The sequence below is a fragment of the Salvelinus sp. IW2-2015 genome, linkage group LG11 (genome assembly GCF_002910315.2).
Source record: "Salvelinus sp. IW2-2015 linkage group LG11, ASM291031v2, whole genome shotgun sequence".
NCBI classification, from domain to species: Eukaryota; Metazoa; Chordata; class Actinopteri; order Salmoniformes; family Salmonidae; genus Salvelinus; species Salvelinus sp. IW2-2015.
The window spans coordinates 47,139,787-47,145,524 of record NC_036851.1 but is presented as its reverse complement, the minus strand read 5'-3'; the positions used below and the strand labels follow the sequence as shown (position 1 = coordinate 47,145,524).

Genomic DNA, 5,738 nt, shown 5'->3' with positions numbered 1-5,738 from the left:
GTGGTACACCTCCCTTTGCAGTGGACGCCGACAGGAGGTGGGTATCAACCCCCTGTTGTACAGTGGACGGACAGAGGTGGAGGGACAACCTCCTGTTTTTACAGAGGACTGACAGAGGTGGGTACAAACCTCCCTGTGTACAGTGGACGAACAGAGGTGGTACAACCTCCCTGTGTAACAGTGGAACTGACAGAGGGTAGGAAACCTCCCTGTGTACAGTGGACGAACAGAGGTGGGTACAACCTCCCTGTGTACAGAGGACGGACAGAGGGGGTACAACCTCCCTGTGTACAGTGACGGACAGAGGTGGGTACGACCTCCCTGGTACAGTGGACGAACAGAGGTGGTACAAAACCTCCCTTGTACAGTGCTGGACAGAGGTGGGTACAACCTCCCTGTGTACAGTGGACGGACAGAGGTGGTACAACCTCCCTGTGTACAGTGGACTGACAGAGGTGGGTACGACCTCACCTGTGTTACAGTGGCTGGACAGAGGTGGGTACGACCTCCCTGTGTACAGTGGACGGACAGAGGGGTTACAACATCCCTGTGTACAAGGTGGACGGACAGAGGTACGGTACAACTCCCTGCGTACAGTGGGACGGACAGAGGTAGGTACAACCTCCCTGTGTAATGAGGACAGGACCAGAGGTGGGTACGACCTCCCTGTGTACAGTGGACAGACAAGAGGTGGGTACAACCTCCTGTGTACAGGTGGGACAGACAGACGTGGGTACAACACTCCCTGTGTACAGTGGACGAACAGAGGTGGGATACAAACGCTCCTTGTGTAAGTGGACGAACCAGAGGTGGGTACAACCTCCCGTGTACAGTGGGACGGACAGAGGTTGGGTACAACCTCCTGTGTACAGGTTGGACGGACAGAGGTACAACCTCCCTGTGTACAGGCGACAGAGAAGGTAAGGGTACCAACTCCCTGGCGTAAGCAGTGACGGACAGGAGGGTAGGTACACACCTCCCTGGTACAGTGACGGACAGAGTAGGTACAACTCCCTGTGTACAGTGGACGGACAGAGGTGGGTTACAACCTTCCCTGTGTACAGTGGACGACAGAGGTGGGTAACCCTCCCTGTGTAAGTGGACGGACAGAGTAGGTACAACCTCCTGCTACAGTGGAGGACAGAGGTAGGTACAACCTCCCTGTGTACAGTGGACGGACAGAGGTAGGTACAACCTCCCTGCGTACAGTGACGGACAGAGGTGGGTACAACCTCCCTGATGTACATGGACGCGACAGAGAGGGTACGACCTCCCTGTTTACAGAAGACTGACAGAGGTGGGTACGACCTCCCTTGTTTACAGAGGACTGACAGAGTGGGTACAACCATCCCTGCGTACAGAGGACCAGACAGAGGTGGGTACAACCTCCCTGTGTGTCTATATATCTGGATGATTGATAACTGACTCATACTACTGACACCTTTTCATCTGGTCCCATGTATAATAAACTCCCTGACATTCTCTCTCTCTTCCTCTGTCCTCTCTCTCTCTCTTCCTCTGGTCCTCTCTTCTCTCTCTCTCTCTCTCTTCCTCTGTCCTCTCTCTCTCTCTTCCTCTGTCCTCTCTCTCTCTCTTCCTCTGTCCTCTCTCTCTCTCTCTCTCTTCTTCCTCTGGCCCTCTCTCTCTCTCTTCCTCTGGGCCTCTCTCTCTCTCTCTCTCTTCCTCTGGTCCTCTCTCTTCTTTCCTCTGGTCCTCTCCTCTCTCCTCTCTCTCTTTCCTCTGGCCCTCTCTCTCTCTCTTTCCTCTGGCCTCTCTCTCTCTATCTTCCTCTGGTCCCTCTCTCGCTCTCTCCTTCTCTGGTCCTTCTCTCTCTTTTCCCTCTGGTCCTCTCTCTACTCTCTCTCTCTCTTCCTCTGGCCCCTCTCTCTCTCTTCTCTGGCCCTCTCTCTCTTCTTTCCTCTGTCCTCTCTCTCATTTCCTTTTGGTCCTCTTCTTCCTGCTCTCATCCTCTCTTCCTCTTCCTCTGTCCTCTCTCTCTCTTCCTCGGTCCTCTCTCTCTCTCTCTCGTCTTCCTCTGGTCCTCTCTCTCTCTCTCTCTCTCTCCTCTCTCTCTTCCTCTGGTTACCATACTGTACTCTGTCTTAACTCTGATAATAACCAACTTGTGTTTTGTGTGCCTAGACAAACCCCACAACCCCATGGTGAATGCTGGAGCCATTGTGATTAGCTCTCTTATCAAGGTAACAAGACAGACAGTCTACAGACCACACTATACATGGTGTGAGTATATCCTGTAACTAGACAGACCACACTATACATGGTGTGAGTATATCCTGTAACTAGACAGACCACACTACACATGGTGAGTATATCCTGTAACTAGACAGACCACACTATACATGGTGTGAGTATATCCTGTAACTAGACAGACCACACTATACATGGTGTGAATATATCCTATAACTAGACAGACCACACTATACATGGTGTGAATATATCCTGTCTGACTTTAAATATTCCCCTTAAAACATCCACTCTCAATGATGCATCAGTGATATTCATCACTGTCATTATTTGCTAAATCCACTCAGTGTTTGACAAGCAGATGTACACAACAAACCAAGATCCAGGTCATCTGTAAATCTTTGACCCAAAGCTGACGTGGGTTTGGCTTTGTCCCGTTGAAACATGCAGCTCTAAACACACACGGCCTCTCTGGCACGTAAGGTAGATAGTAGTCACATGTACAGTAGTGTAGTCAGTAGTGTAGTCGGTAGTGTAGTCAGTAGGGTAGTCAGTAGTGTAGTCAGTAGGGTAGTCGGTAGTGTAGTCAGTAGGGTAGTCGGTAGTGTAGTCGGTAGTGTAGTCGGTAGGAATTCTCTCTATTGTTGTATTCTATGGCAATGTACTCAAAAACTTTGAAGTGTGGAGTATTATCTACATTGTTGTTGGTGTTCTGATGTCTACTTCCTGGTTACAGGTCAGTCTACATTCCTCACTGGCCAAGTTCAGTCCTGATTCTGGGGTGTCCTGTTACAGGGACGAAGGTAGTACTCCCTGTGTACAGTGGACGGACAGAGGTGGGTACAACTCCTGCGTTACAGTGGACGGACCGAGGTAGGTACAACCTCCTGTGTACAGTGGACACAGAGGTAGGTACAACCTCCCTGTGTACAGTGGCTGACAGAGTAGGTAACCTCCCTGTGTACAGTGGCTGGACAGAGGTGGGTACAACCTACCTGTGTACAGTGGACGACAGAGTGTCGGTCAACCCCTGTGTACAAGTGGAGACAGAGGTGACTCATACTACTGACTCCTTTTCATTCTGTCCATATAATCACTCCCTGACATTCTCTCTCTTCCTTGGTCCTCTCTCTTTTCTTCCTCTGGTCTCTCTTCTCTCTCTTCCTCTGGTCTCCCTCTCTCTTTTCTCTCTGGTCCTCGCTCTCTCTCTCTTTCTTCTTGGTGCTCTCTCTCTCTCTCTCTTTCTTCCTCTGGTTCTCTCTCTCTCTCTCTCTTCTCCTCTGTCTCTCTCTCTCTCTCTTTCTTTTTCTCTCGGTCTCTCTCTCTTCTTTTTCTTCCTCTGGTCTCTCTCTCTCTCTTTTTCTTCCTCTGGTCTCTCTCCTCTCTTTTTCTTCCTCTGTCTCCTCTCTCTCTTTTTTTCTCTGGTCCCTCTTCTTCTCTTTCTTTCTGGTCCGCTCTCTCTTTCTTCCTCTGGTCCTCTCTCTCTCTCTTTCTCCTTGGTCCTCTCTCTTCTTTTTCTTCCTCTGTCCTCTTCCTCTCTTTTTTTTCCCTCTTCTTCTCTTTTTTTTTCTTGGTCCTCGCTCTCATTTATTCCTCTGTCTCTCTCTCTCCTATTCCTCTGGTCCTCTCTCTCTTTCTTCCTCTCATTTCTCTGGTCCTCTCTCTTTCTTCCTTTGTTCTCTGGTCCTCTCTCTCCTTTCTTCCTGTTTCTCTGTCCTCTCTCTCCGTTCTTCCTCTTATTTCCTCTTTACTTAATGGCCTTTTCCCACCCTCTGTCTATCCTCCTCTCCCCCCAGACACTCAGTAGGGGACACTAAGCAGCCCTTCTGTCTCCAGTCGGTGTGTGAAGCCACTGGAGTATGCTGTGGCCATCCACGAGGCCGGGACAGAGAAGTACACCGCTATGTGGGGATGGAGCCCAGCGGACTCAAATTCAACAAGCTCTACCTGGATGAGGAGGTGAGTAAGGGAACCCTTGCTCCTGTTGCTGTACATTACTGTCTTGCGGTGTTTTTGTTAGTTGTGTGGACAATATGATTGATTTCAGTCAAGTTAAGACCACGTAAGTTCAGGTTGATAGGATCTTCTACTTTCTACCACCGTGGACATGATGTCAGCCCTCGAAGAAAAGACTTAGTCTCCAAATAGTGAAGCATCATTGTACTTCTGTGACCATACTGTACTCTGTCTTAACTCTGATAATAACCAACTTGTGTTTTGTGTGCCTAGACAAACCCCACAACCCCATGGTGAATGCTGGAGCCATTGTGATTAGCTCTCTTATCAAGGTAACAAGACAGACAGTCTACAGACCACCACTATACATGGTGTGAGTATATCCTGTAACTAGACAGACCACACTATACATGGTGTGAGTATATCCTGTAACTAGACAGACCACACTACACATGGTGAGTATATCCTGTAACTAGACAGACCACACTATACATGGTGTGAGTATATCCTGTAACTAGACAGACCACACTATACATTGTGTGAGTATATCCTGTCTGACTTTAAATATTCCCCTTAAAACATCCACTCTCAATGATGCATCAGTGATATTCATCACTGTCATTATTTGCTAAATCCACTCAGTGTTTGACAAGAGATGTACACAACAAACCAAGATCCAGGTCATCTGTAAATCTTTGACCCAAAGCTGACGTGGGTTTGGCTTTGTCCCGTTGAAACATGCAGCTCTAAACACACACGGCCTCTCTGGCACGTAAGGTAGATAGTAGTCACATGTACAGTAGTGTAGTGAGTAGGGTAGTCGTAGTGTTGACCTGGTTCTGCCAGCTTTACTGCTCTCCTGTCACCCTCACACCGTGCTGGGGAGGACCCTGGGACCGGTGGGACCATCACCCTCACACCGTTGCTGGGGAGGGACCCTGGGACCGGTGGGACCATCACCCTCAACACCGTGCTGGGGAGGACCCTGGGACCGGTGGGACCATCACCCTCACACCGTGCGGGGGGAGGACCCTGACCGGTGGGACCATCACCCTCACACCGTGCTGGGGAGGGACCCTGGGACCGGTGGGACCATCACCCTCACACCGTGCTGGGAGGGACCCTGGGACCGGTGGGACCATCACCCTTACACCGTGCTGGGGAGGGACCCTGGGGACCGGTGGGACCATCACCCCACACCGTGCTGGGGAGGGACCCTGGGACCGGTGGGACCATCACCCCCACACCGTGCTGGGGAGGGACCCTGGACCGGTGGGACCATCACCCCACACCGTGCTGGGAGGACCCTGGGACCGGTGGGACCATCACCCCCACCGGCTGGGGAGGACCTGGACCGTTGGACTATCAGTTTAACCAATTAACAGAGCACTTTGGAGAGGTGGTGCGTGTGGTGTTATATCCCAGGCAGAGGAGAGAAAGGTACATGACAGAGCAGGCGAGTTTAACTGATATATTATATATTATAACTGCTATAAAGACAGCGGGGGCCCCAGGGAAAGGGGCCCCAGGCAAGGCAATACTGGACATTTGGGTTCACTTGGGCCAGATCACGGGAA

General features: G+C 50.6%; 1 pseudogene; it reads left to right on the top strand.

Annotated features, from left to right (window-relative positions):
* Window positions 1-5,738, top strand: part of LOC111970499 (glutaminase liver isoform, mitochondrial-like) — a 48,090-nt pseudogene that overhangs the window by 24,209 nt on the left and 18,143 nt on the right.